Genomic DNA, 22014 nt, shown 5'->3' with positions numbered 1-22014 from the left:
TCTGTATTGGCTCTTGTTATGCCTTTTTTGCTATACTGAACATATCGTTATAAACAGATATGTTTACAAAATGCAATTAGGTCACTCATCTATCTCCTCTAATAATCTTCTTAAATTCCTACAGGCTTTGTGTGGGTGTCTTGTATTTTTCCCCCCACTTCTATCATTTCTACTAGTGACTGTAAGATCTCTAGGATATTTGTCAATCAATGTCACATGCAGAAGTAAAATCACCCTCACTGTTACACTTCCTCGAACTGTATGCTTCCAGCATAGTTTTTTATTTGCCATATAGGCATAGTGTATGTTGCTTCTAGGATGCCAAGATTCTTTTTGAAGTCACCATTTGGCCAGAGGTACTGGGATCAAAAATAAGTTGTGTGATGAGTAATCATGATGAGCCATTGGAAGAAAAGCTTTCCCTCAGTTTTAACATCTCCTTCCTTGTTTAAATCAGGTTTAACCATTTGTGAAAGACATGGGATAAACTGGGTATTCTAGTCCCAGTTCTCTCACTGACAGTTGGTAATCTACTCTACAGAAATCTCTTACAGCCTTGAAAATACTGAGCTAAGAAGTCATGCCAAGCTACCCGAGTGACTGAAACTGTTTCAGCCCCTTTTCATGCTCTGCACTTGCATTATTAGTACCAGACTGTTAGTGTCCAATACTCTCTTACCACGTTTGTGTAGATATGCCACACAGAGAACGTTTAATGTTTTAATATCAGGTTTTCTTATTTTAATGTATTTGGCATTACACAGGACTTTGATTTAACAGAATGCTCACTGCCATAATGCTGAGCAGCAATAATTGCCAGGAAGGATTATATGGGTTGTTGTCCTCTCAATCCTACTGCTTTCTTCAAGGTTCATTTTGTTGGTCACTCAGTTTTTACGGACCACATATTCACTTCCCTCATGCCTGTCTGGCTAAATCAGTAAGATATTCACAGTTTTTTATTAACTCAGGGAAGATCATTTACACAAACACTTGATTCAGTGTTTCAACTAATACAGCCATGTATTTAACACAAAGTCCAGCCTCTGGTCCCCTTTGCTTTCAGGTAGCTTCAGTTTTCTCTACAACACCTGTGTTCACTCCCCGAGCTTCATTAAGCACATAACCTATGCCCATTGCCTCTGTGCCTTCTTCCACTATAGAAGCTTATTAATCAGTCATACAAGCACACCCCATTTCAACAACATAGCTTTCTTTGGTTCATAGAGAAACTCCACATTAAGCACAGTAATGCTGTATCAAAGGGAGCAGGAAACAAGAATAAATCAGAGCTATAAAATTGCTGACTGAAGCCATTTACAATTAGCTCAACTTTTTGTACGGCTTGACACAAACCAGATTCCTTGGCCCAGACATAGACCTCAAATGACTGATTCATATGACTCAGGAGCCATGGTACAGCAAACCTACCCTTTGGGATTATAAAAGGGTATTATTTTTACACTTTCTTTCAAGGTAATGTGGCCTCTAGCATAAATTCTAGCAACCTGTGGAGCTGCTCTAGCTTATGTCTACTTAACACAGTTGCCTCTCAAGGCATATGAGACCAAGAGCTGAAGCTCCTTCTACCCTCAGCCACAGCTAAGAACTATGGAATGATGAAGTACACTATAGCTGTGTGCATAACAGATGCTGCTTTGCTTACCACAACCCAACCAGAAACTCATGCGCTGTTTTAGAGGGTCTTTTATAGTTGTATTCTTGCTCATGAAGGACAAATCACAAGCTTGTCCTTTACCATTTAGTGCCTTTAAAAAAACCCAAACAATTGCAGTCAAAATGACCCTGTGTTCAAAATAATTTCAAATGCATCTAAGAACCAAGTTCCATTCACTGGGGCAGTGAGGGTCAGTAATTTTTATAAAGAAATTGAATATGACCTTGAAGGACATAATGCCCTGGATACAATAACTGGATTAGTTGGGGAAAATTACTTTCTTCCCAAAATAGTGCCTCAAAAGACTACTGAGAACCCCTGGGAAAACCTGAAAAGTGTTAAGTCATCCACTCTTTCAGTAAAAGAAAATTTGTATAGGATAAAATTATCCAAACTTTTGCATGTCTGTGAGGAATAAGCCATGGTACATTTTAACTTACCTTGACATGTCTATATTAAGAAATCATGTAGAGCAAGCCTTACTAAAGAGAATGTCCAGAGGTCTTTAGCAAGTCACTTGTAAAGTTACTGGTATTTCTGAACAAAGCAAAGCACAGCTTGTACCTGCTTCTTAACCATTCATCTCTGATAAAACTGAGAGAGAAAGAAATGAAAATCTGAAACACAGTAAACCGAACAAGAATAGAAGCAGCATGCTTCTTTACTTGACTAATTTTTTTCTCCTATGTTTTCAGGAAGAGTGTGGGTTTTTCACACTCAAGAAAAGAAAGATAAAATTATTTCTCTTCAGATTGGGAAAGAACTTCCTCTGTTGCTACAGAAATACCAGTAATATGTCTGAGCATCTTGGACCAAAAGATAGGTGAGAATTTGGAAAGCTATAGCCACTGTCACAATACAATTGACTGTTCAAGATAAAAGTTTTATCTACAACTAGTAGGTAAAAAACCTATAGAATAATAATATAGGATAGTATATTGGTATCTAGTCTCCACTCATCCCAAGAGGACTGAACTACATATTTGTTGTAGAAGTTTTATAGCTGCCAAGTTGTGAAGTCTTTTAACAGAGTCACCCTAATGGTCTTGTGCCCTAGATGCCTAAATGGAGTTTTTAATTATCTTTAAACATAAACAAATTTTACCCCTGAGATAAAGTATCAAAAACAGCTGAAAGGGATAATTCTGTATATATCTATGTTTTATTTTTTTTTTTCCTTAGTGTAGGTGTCCTAATATGTTAGATCTGAGAAATTCCATATGGGTACTTATCCCTCCTTCAATCAAGCTCTGCCCAACTGTGCATTTTGACAGTTACTCACAAAGTGGGGTGTGTAACTCACAGGTGTTGTAGTTGTCATAATGCTTATATCTCTTGTTCAGATTTGGGTGGTAGACAGCTTGCTGACTTAGGGACTGAAGAATTTCAAGTCAGGAATTTAGGGGTTTTATACAGTATAAGAAGGGACTTGACAATGATTAATACTTTCTACTAAACAAGAGGAAAAACAACAGCCAAGAAAATCTGCAACTAAACCCCCAAAGTAAACTCTCAATATATTAAATGAGAGGAGAAACCTAAGCTACTGCATAAAAATACCTGGAAAGGCAGTAGCTTGAATAAACCATCACCATAAATATTAGCGATTTTTTTACCCAGTATGCTAACAGAAGAACAAATATCAACACTTTGATGGTGCTAGCAACAGTCAGCAGAGTTTTAAACAATTTGTCTGCTTCACGAAGCATACAGATGCTTCACTAGTTAAGTAAATGTTAATATTAACCTGAAAGGTTGAATTTTATATTATTATTTGTTATAAGCTCTTTACCTTTATATTTATTAAACCTCAACTGGGCAAAAGAGAATACCCGAAGAATTCTGGGTGAACTTCAGTAACTGTGAACAGGATAGGGTCTTCAAACCTGATTGTAGTGTAGGGAAATGTAAATGTTGTAAATGATGTAAAACGTAAAATATAAAATGATGTAATATTGTAAATGTCAGAAAATTGTGGGTTGTAAACAAAAGATAATTGTAAGGCAGCTGAGCTAGTCTTAATTGCTGCAGCTCTGGGATGCTGAGAAGTGGCCAATCACCGGAGTAGCTGCTAACAAGGTGATAAGAGTGTATAAAGCCTGGCATAGCAGAGCAGTTAGGAAGACCACGCAAAGGAGGAGCTAGAAGTAAGAGGGAGTAAGAGAGCACTCCAAGAGAGAGCAGCCGAGAAAGTTAGGGCGCTCCAAGGAGGAGCTTGGAGTTAGAGCAGCACCCGAACAGAGGCCGGGGCGTCGACACGAACCCGGGAGGCGACTGAGAGCAGAGATCGGGAAGAGAGGTCCAGCTATCCGCGGCACCTGGTCTCACTCTATTTCAATTCATGTACTATTTATGATGTGGGGGACCATTTTGGCAATGTCTGAAGACCATTGCTACTAGAATTTGAAGTGTTTTAAAAAGCTGCTTTTTTTTTTTTTTTTTTTTAGTTATCCAGTTGCTAATATGCAGTCTTCAGGTTGTCCATGGCCTTCAAAGCTCTTTTATTCATAAAATAAATTTTTAATTTTAGCCAACAACTACCAGAACTACAATAATTTACTTAAAGATTATGAAAGGTGCATGTCTCTATATCAAAGTCTTTGTAGTCCTGAGTATCAATAAATTTGGGGTAAAGCAGCAGTGAAAAATGACCATGTGCTCAGACTTCACAGTGAAATTAAAAGTTTTGAACTCTGACTACTTTAAATAATAAGCGAAAAAAATTATAGCTGAATCAGCATTTTCCTGTAATTTTTAAATAACAGTGCTACTGAATCCCTGCTTTTATAACTTTTTCTTTATAAAAAATACCATGTCACATCTCTTCAATATAACAACATAGTATTCAGATTAACACTTTGTGTATCCCTTTACATGATATCCTTTATGAAGCTGCCAAGAGTACAAATCTTGGCATACCATATATCAGTTATATTAAGAAAGCTTAAAGAAGATAGTTATTGCTACTATTTTGAATTGAGTGCAACTCCTCCTCCTCTCCTGAAAATCCTGTACCCAGACAATAAGGATCCAGTCATGCAATCTATTCCGCTACCTCTCTGCAATTCCAGTGAGGTCACAGCTCTGTAGATGTAGACAGACCTTTAGCTTCTTTTTTTTTTCCCCATGGTGCATGTGTCTGGACATAGGTAGAGATGAATCCTAGCCATACTGCTTTAACGAGGAAAGTGCAAGAATCACTTTGAAGCTTTAGTGCCTCAGTGTTGATGTTGTGCAAGAACTGTTCAACTGTAACTGAAATATCAGCATGTTAGCAGCACTATTTTCCAAACAAATTCAAAACATAGCCTTATACAAATTATTATGAAGAAATTTAACCTTACCCCACCAAAACCAGTACACCATTCATAGTCTCCCACTGCCCCTCCATATCTTTGTATCTTTTCAGAAGATGACAACCCTTTCCTGACATACCTATTTTAACATTTTGACCCATTTGTTAGATTCACTCTGTCCTCTGTAGGCAATCTCTTTTTCCTCAAAGAGTCTTCCATGGTCATAGAATCATAGAATCACCAGGTTGGAAAGGACCCACTGGATCATCGAGTACAACCATTCCTAACACTCCCTAAACCACGCCCCTCAGCACCTCATCCACCTATCCCTTAAACACCTCAAAGGAAGGTGACTCAACCACCTCCCTGGGCAGCCTGTTCCAGGACCCAATGACCCTTTCTGTGAAAAATTTCTTCCTGATGTCCAGCCTGAACCTCCCCTGGCAGAGCTTGAGGCCATTCCCTCTTGTCCTGTCCCCTGTCACTTAGGAGAAGAGGCCAAATCCCTCCTCTCTACAACCTCCTTTCAGGGAGTTGTAGAGAGCAATAAGGACTCCCCCCAGCCTCCTCTTCTCCAGGCTAAACAACCCCAGCTCTCTCAGCTGCTCCTCATAAGACTTGTTCTCCAGCCTCCTCATCAGTTTCGTTGCTCTTCTCTGGACATGCTCCAGAGCCTCAACATCCTTCTTGTGGTGAGGGGCCCAGACCTGAACACAGTACTCAAGGTGCGGTCTCACCAGTGCAGAGTACATCCGCAGCCTCTCCCTCATCCAGTAGTTGAGTCACTTTGTCATAGAAGGTGATCAGGTTAGTTTGGCAAGACCTACCTTTTGTGAACCCGTGTTGACTGGGCCTGATCACCCAGTTCTCTTGCATGTGCTTCATGATAGCACTCAAGATCACCTGTTCCATGACTTTCCCCAGCACTGAGGTCAGACTGACAGGCCTGTAGTCCCCTGGATCCTCCCTGCAACTCTTCTTGTAGATGGGCACAACATCAGCCAGCCTCCAGTCTACTGGAACTTCCCCAGTCAGCCAGGACCGCTGGAAGATGATGGAAAGGGGTTTGGAAAGAACATCGAACAGCTCCTCCAATACTCTTGGGTGGATCCCATCCGGCTCCATTGACTTGTGGGTGTCTAGCTGGGCAAGCAAGTCTCTACCCACCTCCTCTTGGATCACAAGAGCCTCATTCTGCTCCTCTAACTCCTGGGTTTGTACACAGAAGGAACAACATTCCTTGCTATTAAAGACTGAGGCAAAGAAGGCATTAAGTACCTCAGCCTTGTCCTCATCCCTTCTCACTGTTGTTCCTTCTGCATCCAATAGGGACTGAATATTCTCCCTAGTCCTCCTTTTCTTCCTAATGCATTTGTAGATTTTTTTATTATCTTTCATAGACTTAGCCCGTTTGATTTCTAGTCGGGCCTTAGCCCTCCTAATTTTTTCCCTGCACGATCTCACTTCCTCCCTGTAGTCCACCCACGGTGCCGGTCCCTTCTTCTAAAGCTCATAGACATACCTCTTCTTTTTGATTTCTCTCAAGATCTCCCTACCCAACCAAGCTGGTTTTTTTTCCTCATCCGCTCCTTTTCCAAAACACGGGGATGGGTTGCTTCTGAGCTACTAGGATTCCATTTTTGAAGAGCGCACCCAGCCCTCATGGGCTCCCTTGCCCTTAAGGGAGGTCTCCCATGGGACTTTGGACTGTTCAGAAGGCTGGTGGGCAAAAGTCTGCCGTCTGGAAGTTTGATATGACTGTTTTGTTAATCCCCTTCTTCATCTCACCTAGAACTGAAAACCCTATCATCTCACGATCGCTTTGTCCCAGACATCCTCCAACTGTCACATCCCCCACAAGGCCTTCTCTGTTCACCTGCAGCAGATCCAGGAGGGCACTCTCCCTTGTTGACTCACTCACCAGTTGTGTGAGGAAGTTGTCTTCCAAGCACTCCAGGAACCTCCTAGGCTGCTTTCTCTCTGCTGTATTGTACTTCCAGCAGATATCAGGAAGATTGAAGTCTCCCACGAGGACAAGAGGTAGCAATCTAGAGACTATCCCCAGCTGAAGAGCTCATCAGCTGCTGCTTCTTGGCTGGGTGGTCTGTAACAGATTCCCATCACAATATCTGCCTTCTTGTGGGCTCCTCTGATTTTAACCCATAAACACTCAGTCCCTTCCTCACCGTAACTGAGCTCAAGGGTATCAAAGCACTCTCTAACATAAAGGGCTATACCACCTCCTCTTTTACCCTTCCTGTCCCACCTGAAGATTTTATACCCCTCCATGGCTGCACTCCAGTTATACAAGTAATCCCACCATGTTTCAGTGACGGCAATGACATCATAGTCACCTTGCCCTACAGCAGCTTCCAACTTCTCCTTCTTATTGCCCATGCTGCATGCATTGGCGTAAATGCACTTCAGCTGGGCTGGCAAACCTTCAGCCCTTATAAAGGGAATAGAGTTCATTCCCACTTGACTGGTCCTTGGAATAACTAACGCCACAGTGCCAGTTTTGTCCTTACTGTCCCCAGGTGTAATCGCCCCCACTTGCTCTGTGGTGGTGTACTGGTGGTCCTCTCCAGCACACCATCTCTCAGTCACTGGAGTCCCACTTCCAGGCTCACTCCCAACTAGCCTGGTCTCCTCCCCCTCCCCCTTCACATCTAGTTTAAAGCTCTATTTAAGAGCCTACCTAGATTTTTAGTAAGGACTTTAGTCCCCCTAGGAGACAAGCATGTCCCATCCCTAGTAAGAAAGCCTGGGGGTGCGTGGGTCACCCCATGATCAAAGAACCCAAAGCCTCTCTCCTCACACCAGGCTCAGAGCCAGGCATTAATCAGCTGCTTCTCTTTGACGTCTTGATCCTCATTCCTTAGCACTGGAATGGAACTAAACACTACTTGTGCCCCAGAGCCCTCCAAAGTTCTCCCTAGAGTCCTGAAGTCTCTCTTGATGGCTTTCAGCGCTGTAAGTCACCATTGCCTATTTGAAATACTACCAGAGGGTAATAATCTGTCTTTCACCAAGGAAGGAAGTTTTCTAGTTACATCCTTCACTGATGCCCCCAGTAGGCAGCAGACCTCCCTGAGGAGCGGGTCCAGTCTGTAGATGGGTCCCTCCATTCCTTTTAGAAGGCAACCCCCTAAGACAATCACTCTCCTCTTCTTATTTACTGAGGATGTTTTTAGGGTCATCTGAGGATGGTGCAGCCTAGGGAATGTTTCTTGGCTGTGGGAGCCATCTTCTTCATCCTTGGGGACGGGTTCCACCTGCAGGGCTTCATAGTTGTTCCTCAGGGGAATCTGGGGGTTTGTTCTCTGGGTGGGGGGAGCAGGTTTCCTGTGCTGGGCAGGAACTTCTGCCACTCCCAATCTCTTGTTCTCCCAATCTTGCAGTTTGCAGGTGGGTGTTGCTCAGCCGCACCAGCTCCAGCAGCCTGCTGAGTTTGTGAGAGGGCGCTGCTCCAGTGATCTCTCTCCCTCTCACATTCCCTGATGGTCCGTAGTCTATTTACCTCCTCCCTCAGCTCTGCCACCATGCGAAGGAGTTCCCCCACGCGAGCACAGCTTCCACAAGCGGAGCCAGTGCCAGAGGCGTGAGCTGGTGTGGGAGGGGGGCACTGCCTACAGCCCAGGGTCTGGGGAGCTGCACGGATCCACTGAGGCTCTGTCTGGGTGGCAACACCTATCCTGCTTGCTGCAGCACCCGGAGCCGTTTTAATCTTCTGCCGGGTAACCACCATGGTCCACCGTCCCTTCTGGACGGCCTTCAGCCCCTCTCTGCACTCTCCCTGCTCGCTCTGCCCGCTCGAACTGCCCCGTTACACTAACGTGCCCCGCTCCGGGTCGCTGTGCTCCCAAAGGACCGTTTATCTCTCCCAACAGTGACCGCCGGGACCGCCCCCTCCCGTCAGGCACCGCGCGGGATCGTCCGGTGCGGCGTGTCAGGAGCCGAGCGTCGCCGGCCCCGCTCCCGCCTGTGTTTTCCTGGGCTTTTCCCGTCTCAGGGGAAAAGTGCCCCACTGCCTCAGATGGCCGCCCCATCGCAGTACTCATAGTCCTGCCGCTGGATGCCGCCGAAAAAGTGGTGTTGATGGCTTAGCCGCATTTAAATCTCCCCCGGTAGCCTCCGGGACCGCCCCCTCCCGTCAGGCACCGCGCGGGATCGTCCGCTGTGGCGTCTCAGGAGTCGAGCGCCGCAGGTCCCGCTCTCGCTAGTGTTTTCCTCCGCTTTTCCCGGGTAAGTGCCCCACCGCCGCAGATGGCCACCCCACCGCAGTACTCACTGTCCTGCCACTGGGTGCCGCCGAAAAAAACAAATCTCTGTCTTGGGCAGCAGCCACCAAAGCTGGTGTTGATATGCTGCTGCATCCATTTCTTCCTCAGCCTTTCGTCCTTACTGGAGGGTCTTAGACCCCCATTTGGGCCTCCATGTGGAGCAATTGTCCCTACTACTTACTGTCTTTTGTTTCCTTCCTGTTCTCAGAGCTCTGTAACGGCTCTTGACACGTGAAGGGTTGCCCTTAGCAGTATCATTGATGCCTACATGGATGAGAAGCAAAAGGAGTAGTCAGAGGGCTGGAAAAATCTTGCCAGCCTGTCTGAAATTGAAGCACCAACTATGGGTCAAGTAGCAAATCTCTGAAAACACCATTTTGGTTAGTTGGTGGGTCTAACCCCCATAAGAAGTTGACTCTAGTGACTGTCACCGTGTTATTCTTGTTTGGTTCAGACTAAGACTTCTCTGATGCCTACAGCAGTGGAGGTCATCTTACTCACCTATTTGCAGGACACTGTATATGTTTAAGAACTGCAGAAAGAGAAGGACATTTTACTGTGTTGTCAAAAGTCACAAGTTTCTGGCCTCCCCCACTGTGGGCGTATCCACCCACTCTTCTCTGTTAGAGTAGCCTCAAGTTGTCTCTCTTCATGGATCAAAGGCTGGGGTTGTTGGCTCTTCACAGTCTTGGAAGAGCCCATGAATGTCTTGTTTGCCTCCCTGATGGTGCACAGCTTGCTCACCTCCTCCCACAGTTCTTTCAATTGTTGACACTGCATCTCGAGCAGAGTGTGTCTCCCCCGTGGAAGGCCACTGCTTAGGCCCTGATCAAAGCCAGTACATGCTACTAAAGCACTTCCAGAGCAGCAGGTACTGCTAGAGACTAGGATGGCAGCACAGTATGCAGGAGGTCAGTCTGGATGGAGATCTCTGCTGTGGTAGGAATAGCTGCTCCAGCCGGTGTTGCAGATTGTGATAGCTCCATCAGTGCACAGTTATGAGTAGAGATTCTGAGTCCATTTGTGTCCTTACTGCACTAACTACAGTGACGACTGCTGTAGCTCTGTTAACTGTCTTTGCTTCGTTTAATGACATATTTTCAGGAGCTCATATTACTCTGTTTTTATGTTAATTCAGATTTAGTTGGTTAATAGTTGTGTTTTACAAGAGTTAAATAGCATTAATAAAAATTCTACAATTTGATTAAAATACTGCAAGGGACTTCAGTAAAAATGAATATTGTGTTCTCTTTAATTTTGGTAAGCTGAGCTATGATATAGTAGTGGATATAGCTGCGCTGTAAAAGTGTACTGGATATATCCTACTAGGATATACACTACCACGGTGTCACTTCTTGTATGCTAGTTCTGCATTCTTATTATTCCCATTAACTTAGAAGAAGAACCAGTATTATAACAGCTGCTGAATTTATATTGCCACAGATTATGAAGCTTTCAGAAAAGTATGGAATTTACATGTTTTCTTAGTCACTTGTGGATAAATTCATTGATAAAAGTAGTTATCAATACCAATAAAAATCAATATAAATAAAGGTCTTTGTTTTCTTTAGGATATCATAACAGTGAGATCCCTCACAGTGGTAAGTAATATAAAGACTTCTCAGAAGCTCCTCATGAGTGACACAGGCAGGACTGAACACTGCATTTTAATGCAGTTTCTTTTTCTTTTTGTACTAATAAATGCATTAGAATATTTAACAACTACATCTATATATTCTGATATTCATCAAGCAGGTGTAATCTGGAAATGCTAAAAATACCGTCAATATCATTTATATTTTAACTATTGTTGAATTTTCTGTCGTATTACTTATGTCTTATGTCATCTCTTCGCAAAGGTGAAAATTACTAGCTTAATTTCTCTCTTCTTAACTAAGAAGCATTCCATTTGCCCTTCTAACATATTCAGTGATATCATGATGTTTATATTTTGTTCTCCATTGTTTTCCTAATAATTCTTTGCATTCTGTGTTTTGACCATAGCAGAGAACTGCACTTACAATTCCAAATGATTATCCAAAAAGAGTCTTATGTTCTCTCTCTTGGAAATAACAGTTAATTTTAAAGCCTGTTATTGTAAATATACAATTAGAGGTTTTCCATTCAATTTTGACATGCATACTTATGTATTTATCAATACTGGCATTTTAGCGATTATAAATCTTACTTCAAAGGTTGCCTTGCTTTGAGCAGAGTTGAATCAGTTGGCCTCAAAGGTCTATTCCAACACAAAATGGTCAAGTCTATGACTTTACTGCCCTCTAAATCATGCTAGAATTCAACTTGTCTAACTTCATATATATATCAATATCTTGTATTTGCAGCTAGCTTTCTAGTCAATGGAAAGATACAAGTTGGTTCTGTTTTCTCAGCATAAGTATCTACTGTCATTTGAAACTCCCTAGGTTATCTGAAGCATCTACACTATGCTAGTAGGTATGACACAGGACCTTAGAGAGATCTGCTGGAGTTGGAAACTAGATATAGTACCTCTGTGCATCTCGCAGCCAGGCAGTATTTGTCTGTATTGAGGGAAATTAATAACAAATGTGTAAGAAGAGGTCAAGTATTGGTCACTAGAATTCAGGAGGGGCATGGAGTACTCGATGCTCCTGAACCCAACTGCACATGCCTTCCTAGAACAACCGTATGACAGCTTATATAACACAGAGCTCTTCCTAAAAGAATGTCCAATCTTTGTCACTCAATCATCAAGACAAGGCACCTGGCTCATAAACACCACAGTCCCTTGCAATGTGTGCATGTCATCTTCCCTATGACATTTAAGGCACAAACAGAGGATGCTTTCAGAGTATGTTATGTAGTGAAATGGACCTGGATCTTGTCCTAAAATAAGGTCAGAACAGAAATGAAAAATGCATCTAGACTGTAAAGGTATGTGGAAGAAGAGACAATTTGTTCCCTTAATCTGATCAAGGACCAGAAGGCTGTAATAAGAAAAGAAAGATGCTAAAAGCAAGAAGACAGACGAATATAGACTCGACCTACAAATAATAAAGGATGAAGTGACAAGAGAACCAAGCCTGGTCAATCATACTGTTTGGTAAGGGTAGATGGAATGTTGGAATGTTCATTTCAATAAGAGTACCTGATGGAGGACCTTGTCTAATGGTAAGGGAATGGTCACATGTAAAATGAGCCAGGTCAGTACATTTGTCTGGCTGAACCCTATACCTTCTTTGCTACGTGACTGTCACATGATTAACTTACTGTCCACCACAACATCTAGGTCCTCCTCTGCCAGCTATTTTCTAGCTGCTAGGCCCCCAACATGTCATGGTGCATAGGATTATGCACTTGGACAGGCACGCACTCTCCTGGATTGAAAATTGGTTGGATGACCGGGCCCAGAGAGTGGTGGTAAATGGAGTTAACTCCAGCTGGAGCCCAGTTACAAGTGTGGTTCCCCAGAGCTCAGTACTGGGTCCAGCTCTGTTCAGTGTCTTTATCAGTGACCTGGATGAAGGCATTGAGTGCACCCTTAGCAAGTTTGCAGATGACACTAAGCTGGGTGGAAGCGTGGATCTGCTGGAGGGTAGGGAGGCTCTGCAAAGGGACCTGAACAGGCTGGACTGCTGGGCCGAGACCAATGGCATGAGGTTTAACAAGGCCAAATACTGGGTCCTGCACTTGGGACACAACAACCCTATGCAGTGCTACAGACTAGGAGAAGTCTGGCTAGAAACCTACCCAGAGGAGAAGGACCTGGAAGCGTTGGCTGACAGCCAACTGAATATGAGCCAGCAATGTGCTCAGGTGGCCAAGAAGGCCAGTGGCATCTTGGCTTGTATCAAAAACGGCGTGAACAGCAGGTCCAGAGGGAGGTTGTTCTCCCTCTGTCCTCAGCACTGGTGAGACCGCACCTTGAGTACTGTGTTCAGTTCTGGCCCCTCACCACAAGTGGGATGTTGAGGCTCTGGAGCGTGTCCAGAGAAGAGCAATGAAGCTGGTGAGGGGGCTGGAGAACAAGTCTTATGAGGAGCGGCTGAGAGAGCTGGGGTTGTTTAGCCTGGAGGAGGCAGAGGGGAGACCTTATTACTCTCTACAACTCCCTGAAAGGAGGTTGTGTAGGGGAGGGATTTGGCCTTTTCTCCCAAGTGACAGGGGACAGGACAAGAGGGAATGGCCTCAAGCTCTGCCAGGGGAGGTTCAGGCTGGACATCAGGAAGAAATTTTTCACGGAAAGGGTCACTGGGCAATGGAACAGGCTGCCCAGGGAGGTGGTTGAGTCACCTTCCCTTGAGGTGTTTAAGGGATGGGTGGATGAAGTGCTGAGGGGCGTGGTTTAGGGAGTGTTAGGAATAGTTGGACTCGATGATCTAGTGGGTCCCTTCCAACCTAGTGGTTCTGATTTTGTGGTTATTCCTCAGCAATGTCAGGACTTTGAATTTGCATTTGTTGAATTTCATTATATTTTCCATTCCTTTTCTCTAACCTGTCAAGGCTCCGTTAAGTGGCAGCACAACTTGCTGGTGTATCAACTACTTCTCCCAGTTTTAGATTGTTTGCTGACTTGCTGAGGGTGTGCTTTGTCCCATCATTGGGCTCATTAATAAAGATGTTTAGCAGCATTGGCTGCTGTATTAATGCCTGAGGTGTACCACTTAGTGACTGTCCTTAGCGGGATTTGGTGCTGCTGCTGACCACCCATTGAATCTGCAGTTCTGTCAGTTTTCAGTCTGCCTCATTGTTCATTTATCTGTTCTTTGCTTCATCCGTTTATCTATAAGAATTTTATGAGAGTTCAGCCTTACTGAAGCTGAAGTAAAGAACATTTGTTCTGCTCCTCACAGGCTAAGCCAGTCCCTTCATCATAGGAGTCATCAGGCTGGTTGAGCATGACTTGCCCTTCGTAAGTCCATACAAACAGGTGTCCATCACCTTCTTTTCTTTCCTGGGTCTGGAAGTGGTTTTCAGTACTATTAACTCCATTATCTTCTCAAGAGTCAAAGTGAAGCCGACTTTTCTGTCATGACAGAAAATGTGGATCTTCTTGCCTTTCTTCCTTTCTTGAAGAAAGGAGTGATATTTTCTTTCTTGTCTTCTTTTAGGAACCTCTCCCAAGTACCATAACATTTCAAACCAAATGAAGAGTGCTTGGCACTTGTGGGTGAATCCTATCAAGTCCCATGGGCTTTGGTGTAACCTGTTTGTTTAAATGTTCCCTAACCTAATCATGCTCTATTGAGTGTGAGTCTTCCTTGCTTTGAATTTTCTCTCAGATGTCTGCACCCTGGAATTCCTGAAGGCTAGTCTTACCAGTAAGGAACTAGTTTGTTGTTTTTTTTTTTACGAACATGTATCATTTACGATTATTTATTGTCACTAGATCCCCTGCTCTATTCTGCAGAGAGGCCCTGGTTTTGGTAGGCTCTATTTTGCTTGTCTTGCACATACAACTTAATAATATACTGACATTTTTGCTGCAACTGATGGAAACAGTTCCGTGTTAAAGTACCAAGAAATGTTTTCAGAGCTGCAAGGTGAATGAAACACTTTTTCTTTCTGGTTCATTGGATTTCATTCAGTCTTCACATAACTTCGGATCTGTTTGCTTTTTTGAAATGTGATTTTGCTCATGGATACTTTATGTACATTTTAAATATACAGGCAGTGTATATTTAGAAAGATTTCTTTAAATAGGGATAAGCTCAAGGATATATATAACAGGATATGCTCAAGGTATCTGTGTCTATGTATTTACATTCAGATCAACAAGAGACATTGTCACTTCATGCAGATAGTTACAGAATATGTCAGTGTAATGCACTTCCTATTAGGGTATAAAATAAATTGCACAGAATGAAAGAAAAAAAAAAGCAGATTAAAGAAGAGGAGAGGATGGATCTTTTCTGTTTGGTTTAGCCTATTTCTAGGCTACTCTAGAATCTTCTGTGTGTTTTGAGGAATCAAACCCTATAACCCAAAACGAGTTATAAAGCAGGTATGTTTATTTCCGGCACTGGGGTGCAAGGGGGTTCTCCTAACTTGCACACCGTATAACGTAACAAGCAGCTACTTATAGTGTAAAGACATGCATAGGTATAAGCACCTACGACGTATTCATAACCTTTCCCCGCTTCATATTACAATTAGTTTTGGAAAGTTCACTCCACTCTTGCGCCTGCATAGTGCCTCCTGGTGGTCATGGGCCGGGGTCTTAGGGATGAAGTAGGAAGTCTTCCTTGGGATGAATATTTTTCTTTTTGAACTTTGCACAGACTCAGTCTCCTCTGGCTATTTTCGAACTCTTGAACCAAATGAAGCCATCTTTCTGCATTCCACTGCCCTCTTAACAGTAAACTTCTGCTAGCTGGTTCCTTTGTTATCAACTTCCAAGGTCTTCAAGGCGAACAACACCAAGCTCTAATGAACACTCCCAACCCGCCTTGTCTGCTTTCGCTCATCAATTCCCCAGTCTTTTTAACATGGGCAAATTTATTTGCCAACTGTGTAATTTATCTCTCGAAGGGGAATTGGATGATATTTTGTTGGAAAATTACCTTTTTAATGCATTCTCATGGGCACTAGACATAGAAGTCAAAATTGTTAGTCATTGTAGCATTCTCCAATTCCAAATAAATAATGTAGCAGAGAAAACAAGGCTAACTAAAACTAGCATCAGAAGGACAATAATGGGGTGACACAATTTATTTAGAATGCCAGTCGCAGTAGGGGACCATCCAAACAACACATCCCTCCAATGACGGTTCACATTTTCTTTTACCCTTTTTAGGACCCCCTTTCTTTCCTCTGTGTCGTGGTGGACTGTTATCAGGGTCTTTTGCCGCTTTCCTGGACCGCATCCAGAATTATAATCAAGTCCTGTTGTTTCATTAACTGTTTCATTAATTATTTTAGCAATGTAAGATTCATTCCGATAGGTATAGGTGATAATTTGTGAAATATTGTACAATTGGATTTTATCAGCTAATGGGAGATAGGACTGGTGCTAAATAAGAAAAGTCAAACCCAACAATCTTAACAAGATTACAAATACAGGAATTAGAAGTTAGAGTGATTCTTACTATCCATAATTATCTCATCTATTACTACAGAGGTACAAGCAGTTCTCAAATACACACAACCCTGGCCTATCCTGGCCCATATGTACAAGTACAGTCCTCTGATTAGGGTTTAGATGGATCTCAAAGAGAGAGATGCTTTTCTCAGTGTCGAGGCAGGTGTCTTGAGCATCGATTGCATTATTTCACAAATGAATCCTTGTTCTTGTGTAATGCAAGATTCTAAATTTACAGTTTGCCATTTCCCGTTCACTATTTGTGCCCATGTTGTATGTTCGGAAGGATAGAGCACAGTTTTATCATGGCTTAATCCTAATGCAGTGATGGAGTGGACTACACATATTGAAGTGTTATGTATGGTCAGTACAAAGGCTATGGCTGTATTAGTGATGGGGTCATAGGTGAAATTTACCAGAGTCTACCAGGACTGAAGCTTCCTCTCTGAGCCAGTGGCACTGTCCCAAACCACTTTCCGGATTTCGGTGGGAAAGTAGCCTCACCACCTTCTCTTATAATTAAGGTGGCCACTAATTGCATCCATAATGTGATGCATCTCATCATGTGATTCTATACTCTGATTTTAAGACAATTTTCTGAAAGCATGTTTATGAAATTCATTGTACTACTTACAGGCTAAAATTAACATATAAGATCTCATTTATTGCAAACTGTAAATAAAATGAGCTCTCTCATTTAAACAACTATACTTCATGAAGGAAATTTCTAAAATAACTTTTAAGTGCAATGAATGGATGATTTAAATTGAATTTCTTTTGTATAAGAATAAAAAAAGTTTTCTGGTAGTATAGCTTAATTTCAAATCGTGTTCCCAAAAGAAAACATTAAAGTCCTTGACTTTAATAAAAGAGGCTAGGACTGTAATGCATTGCATTTCTTTGTGGATTTTTTTCCTCTTAGAAGATTTTTTAGCAATGCTGAAGGGCTAAAGTGAGTAAGGATACAGTTCAAGCAACAAACCTTCAGACTTGTCTAATGGATCTGTCTGGAATTCTGAAATACTATCAATAGTAATTGGGGAGGTGCAGGCCATTTTAACGAACAATTTGGATGACCATACCTACAAATCTAATTTGGAATCAGATGAGTCATGCCTTAGAAGAGTTCATCTTGTTTTATTCACCATAAAGGTATTCTGAGATACTTTATTTAGAATGAAAGAATTATAGAATATCCTGAGTTGGAAATCACCCATGCAGATCATTGAGTCCAACTCCTGACCCTACACAGAGCAACTTAAAAAATAAATCATAAAGCTAAGAGCATTGCCCAACTGCTTCTTAAACACTGACGAGCTTGGAGCCGTGACCACTTAGCTGGGGAGCTTGTTCCAGTGCTTGACCACCCTCTCAATGAAGAACTGATTCCTAATACCTAAGCTGAACTTCCAGTGATGCAACTGTGAGCTATTCCCTTGCATCCTATCATGCAATATCAGAGAAAAAAGATTAGTACCTCCTTCTCTGTTCCCCTTCATGAGCACATGAGCAATTTTTATACAGCAATGAGGCTGCACCTCAGTCTCCTCTCCTCTTAGCTGAACAACCATGCTCAGTTGCGCCTCATAAGTCATGCCCTTTCATCATCTTTGTTGTCCTCGTTTGGACATGATCTATAATTTTTATATCCTTCTTACACTCAGGAACCCCAAACTACACACAGTACTAGAAATGAGGCTGCACTAATTTTGTGTACATTTGGAACATCCTTTTGACTCTTTAGCTATACTGTGCCTAATGACTCGCAGGATACAGTCAGCCCTTTTAGCCTCCAGGGCATATTGTTGACTCCTATTGAGCTTACCATCAACCAAATGCCTCACATCTCTTTCTGCAGGTCTGCACTGCACTGCAGTCTCCTGACCCTTAACTTCTACATCCGTCCAGAATTACACACCCACGTGTAGAATCTAGTATCTGTTCCTGCTAAATTTCATACAATTGGTGATTTCCCAGCTCTCTAATCTATCAGGTTCTCTCTACCCTTGAGGGGATCTACAATTCCTCCTACTTTTCTGTTGTCAGCAAACTTTATGTGCACTCAACTTCTGCCTCCAGGTCATTGATAAAAACATTAAAGAGAACTATCCCTAAAATTGAGCCCTGGAGAACATCACTAGAGACTGGGTACCAGCCAGCTGTTACTCCTTTTGTAGTCAGATGTCTTAGTACCTGTACCAAAATGGTATCTTCAGTAGGCTTTAGGAATCTCCCGGACCTGTTTGTGTCTGTTGTGTGATAATCCCAGTTAACACCTACGTAATTGAAGAACAAGGGCAACTGATCTAAAGACTTTCCGTAATTCCTTATATGATAATACACCCATGTCATCAACCTGGATAGGTGATCGGTAGACTCCTACAACATCTCTTTATTAGCTTCTTTGCTAAGCCTTACCCAGAGGTTCTCAACCATGCTGTTCCTAACTGCAAGTGCTGCATAGTCCAACCCCTCCTTTACATGTAGCACTACCCCTCTACCCTCTCTCACAAAGAGCCTACAACTATCCATAGCTCTTGCAACGCTAAAAGCTGTAGCTGCTTTTCAAAAAGTTGGTTTTAAAGCTGACATATCCTAGGACAATATAACAAAATTTGGTCTCCATAATATTATTTATTTACCTGTAAATAAAAGATAAATAAATATTCCCTACATGGCGATGAAATTGCCCTTCTGAAATCAGAGAGATTTACTTGTCTTTTTTATCCTTACGTGTTACAATAGGGCAGTTACATATTAAACAGATAATATAACTCAGATGTATTTGCATAAGGATAATAAAAACCATGTGCAAATTTACAGATTATATAACCCATTATAATAACACAGCCATAAATATATGGGTCTTGAGGGCTGAGGAAGGATAAGTATACTTGGCTTTTGTTTGTTCAGTCCACTCTTAAAATCTCCATAGAGAGAGATCTCAAAAACTTTTATTACTTCATGATCATTGTATTTAGAGAAGTATTTTGTTTTGTTTTCCTCTGCCCCAAAATGTCTTACTTAGTAACTCAAATTACTAAAGAGGATAATTATGTTGCCGATCTTCCTGTAACATTTCCTGTGTTGTTTGAGTTTTCCTAGATTTTCTTTTAGGCTCATAGGTACATCTGTTTTCTTCGGCCTCTACTCAATTAATTTGGTTGTTTTCCTCCAGAGGTCTCTTGTCTTCCTTAAGAGCTGGTGCCTGAAAGTCGACATAATAAGGTATCTTCCTTCCTGAACATCTTCATGATTAGGGAAATTGAAGAGGAAAGGACTGTTTTATTCATTTAAGAACCTTTTTTGATGTTCTTATAAGACACACTTTATTACAGCTGCAGTCTTGCCAACATCAGATAGGAGAAACTACTTTTCCTTTACTATTACTGTTAGTATTTTTGCCTGACAAGCAACAATCTTAGTCTATCACAGAATGAGATTTACCTTTTCTGTTCAAAACTACTTTTCAGTCCTTTATAACCTCCATATTTTTCTGTGTAACACTGATGTTTAGCCATTTTTTCCTCATTTTGTAGCTATGTATTAGATTTTTCTTAGCAAGTACTTTATTTAATATAATCATATTGATTTGGGGCTAGTTGTCCAAAACCTTGATAAAATTCTAATATAATTTTTTTTTAGGTGTTTTTAACCTCCTCAGTTTCGGGGTCATAAAGTTTTACTAAATGCCATTTCTATCGGTCAGCTAAGTAATAATTAAAAAATTGAATTACACTAACATCATGACAGATATCTATGGAACCTTAATTGTAATGCTTTACCAATTAAATAGCAAATCATATTAAATCTCTTACATTGATAAAAATTTCCTGTAAATGTTATGCAGAAGTAAGGTGTTTTCTGTGAAGAATATCTTCATCAGTAGGAAAGTTGGGGAGAAAAAAAGTATAAAGGAAAGCTTTGTTAGCTTTGTTATCAGATTTGTGACCTAATTTTCTATCCACATAAAATCGTGGCCTACTGAATCCCAAATTTAGAGAAAGCTATCAAGTGACTAGAGGGTGAAGAAGAAAGTGTATTTCCTGTTTTATTTAAATTGAATATGGACTATAAAAGACTGAAATAAGTTAGAGAGCCCTATTCAGAATCATATTCAAAATTAGGCACAGGTAAAATCAACCCTTTATATTTGAATGTAACGTGTGTAAGTCCTACTTACCCACATCTTGCGTATAGGAATCGTGTCATGCCCAGAAGTCACTATTAGAGTAGCTATATTTTGCTGAATTCCTGAATTTTGTTATCTCTGCCTGAAGTAGTGTTTTAAATCTCATCTGGGAAAGCCTAATACAGTAATACTCATAGTAGTTACTGTAATAGATATGATAATTTATGACATTCCTTTCTATCACATTAATTAATTAGCTCTATCTGTGTTCTGATTATTGATAATCTACTGTGTGCAGAAGGAAATAATTTTATATTTAGGGAAAAATTTTCTTTCTGCAAAAAAGAAAGAAAAGTTTGGATTTGCACTGTGGGGTTTTTTTTGCTGTTCAAGAGCTGGTATGGACCAATTTCATTAATTATACTTATCTATGATTATGCACATATATTTCCAAATATCTTAGATAGCTATTGCCTAATTTCCATTGAATGCAATGACTATAATCTTTAACAAAACTGTGTTATGCAGTACGTTAAGAATCCTGTAAAATACAAAGTATATTTTTTACTGAAGATATTTTAAGATTCATTAAATTAAGCTTGCCTTAACCTATCAAGGAAAGGTAACAACTTGTATAAATCCTGAAAATGTGAGAGGATTTGAAAAGGAAGAAAATGAGCCCTGGTTCGTCTCTAGGCTTATCAGTCAGCTCATTTGTGCATCTCCTGGGTCGTGCTGTAATTTGTTAATGTACTTTCAGTTTAAACAACATCTACTCATCAGAAAAATATATTATGAAGCATGAAATTACTCTTCTGTTCTTTGCTTTTCAGTGTCAGCTGTGAATTCAGTTTGTAACAGAAGCAGGCTAAATACAGAAATTAAGAAAGTACTGCTAAAGCCAAAACCTTATATGGTCAGAGACATTTCTTTTTAATGTTTAAAGCTCACTGAGAACAACTTTGGATTTTTGTGCTTGTGATTAACAAATTAATCTCTTTAATAACATTCCAATCTTAACAGCATGTGGGGTGGATCTCATCTAAGTGATGTTCATGCCTATCTTCAGCAAGGATAAAACACTTACTAGGAGTTTAATTGACAAAAAACCTGTACAGCAACAAAAAGTAGGATAAATTGAAAACCATAGACTTTTGCCTTGACACCAGTACATTCGTGCAGGATTTTTCCCCTCCACTCCACCATCACTTAAGAACAGAGTCCAGCAGCAGAAAGAAAATTTCACTCTGCAGGAAGAACAGTAAAGATGGTCACATCCTGGCATGTCTAAACTTCAGGTTATCTTTTTGTTATTGTCATATCAAAACAGGACGCAATGTTAAGTGCAGCTCAAATGCAGCTCAAAAGAAGAAAGTGAGAAGCTGTTCACGTAAAACAGTACAAGAACCTACTCCATGTTTATATTATCAAAATATGTCCAGTATTATTCATTCTGTAGTCACATTGAAGGCTCTATTTATTCCAGATAAAAATCACTTTAAAAATAGTATGTTTCCTTTGATGTTCTGTACATGAAGGCAAGCTGCTAGAAATGTGTGATT

At 41.2% G+C, this 22014-nt stretch overlaps 1 long non-coding RNA gene across 1 annotated transcript; it reads left to right on the top strand.

Annotated features, from left to right (window-relative positions):
• Positions 1 to 9147: 9147 nt before the first annotated feature.
• LOC128854071 (uncharacterized) lies at positions 9148 to 19907 on the top strand. Its single transcript, XR_008452964.1, has 3 exons — positions 9148 to 9219; positions 10829 to 10858; positions 19499 to 19907. It is a non-coding gene; the product is annotated as an uncharacterized LOC128854071 (long non-coding RNA).
• Positions 19908 to 22014: the final 2107 nt, after the last annotated feature.

This window comes from Cuculus canorus, chromosome 1 (assembly GCF_017976375.1).
Source record: "Cuculus canorus isolate bCucCan1 chromosome 1, bCucCan1.pri, whole genome shotgun sequence".
Taxonomy (NCBI): Eukaryota; Metazoa; Chordata; class Aves; order Cuculiformes; family Cuculidae; genus Cuculus; species Cuculus canorus.
The sequence above is the reverse complement of the archived record's forward strand: the minus strand, read 5'-3'. Positions and strand labels throughout refer to the sequence as shown.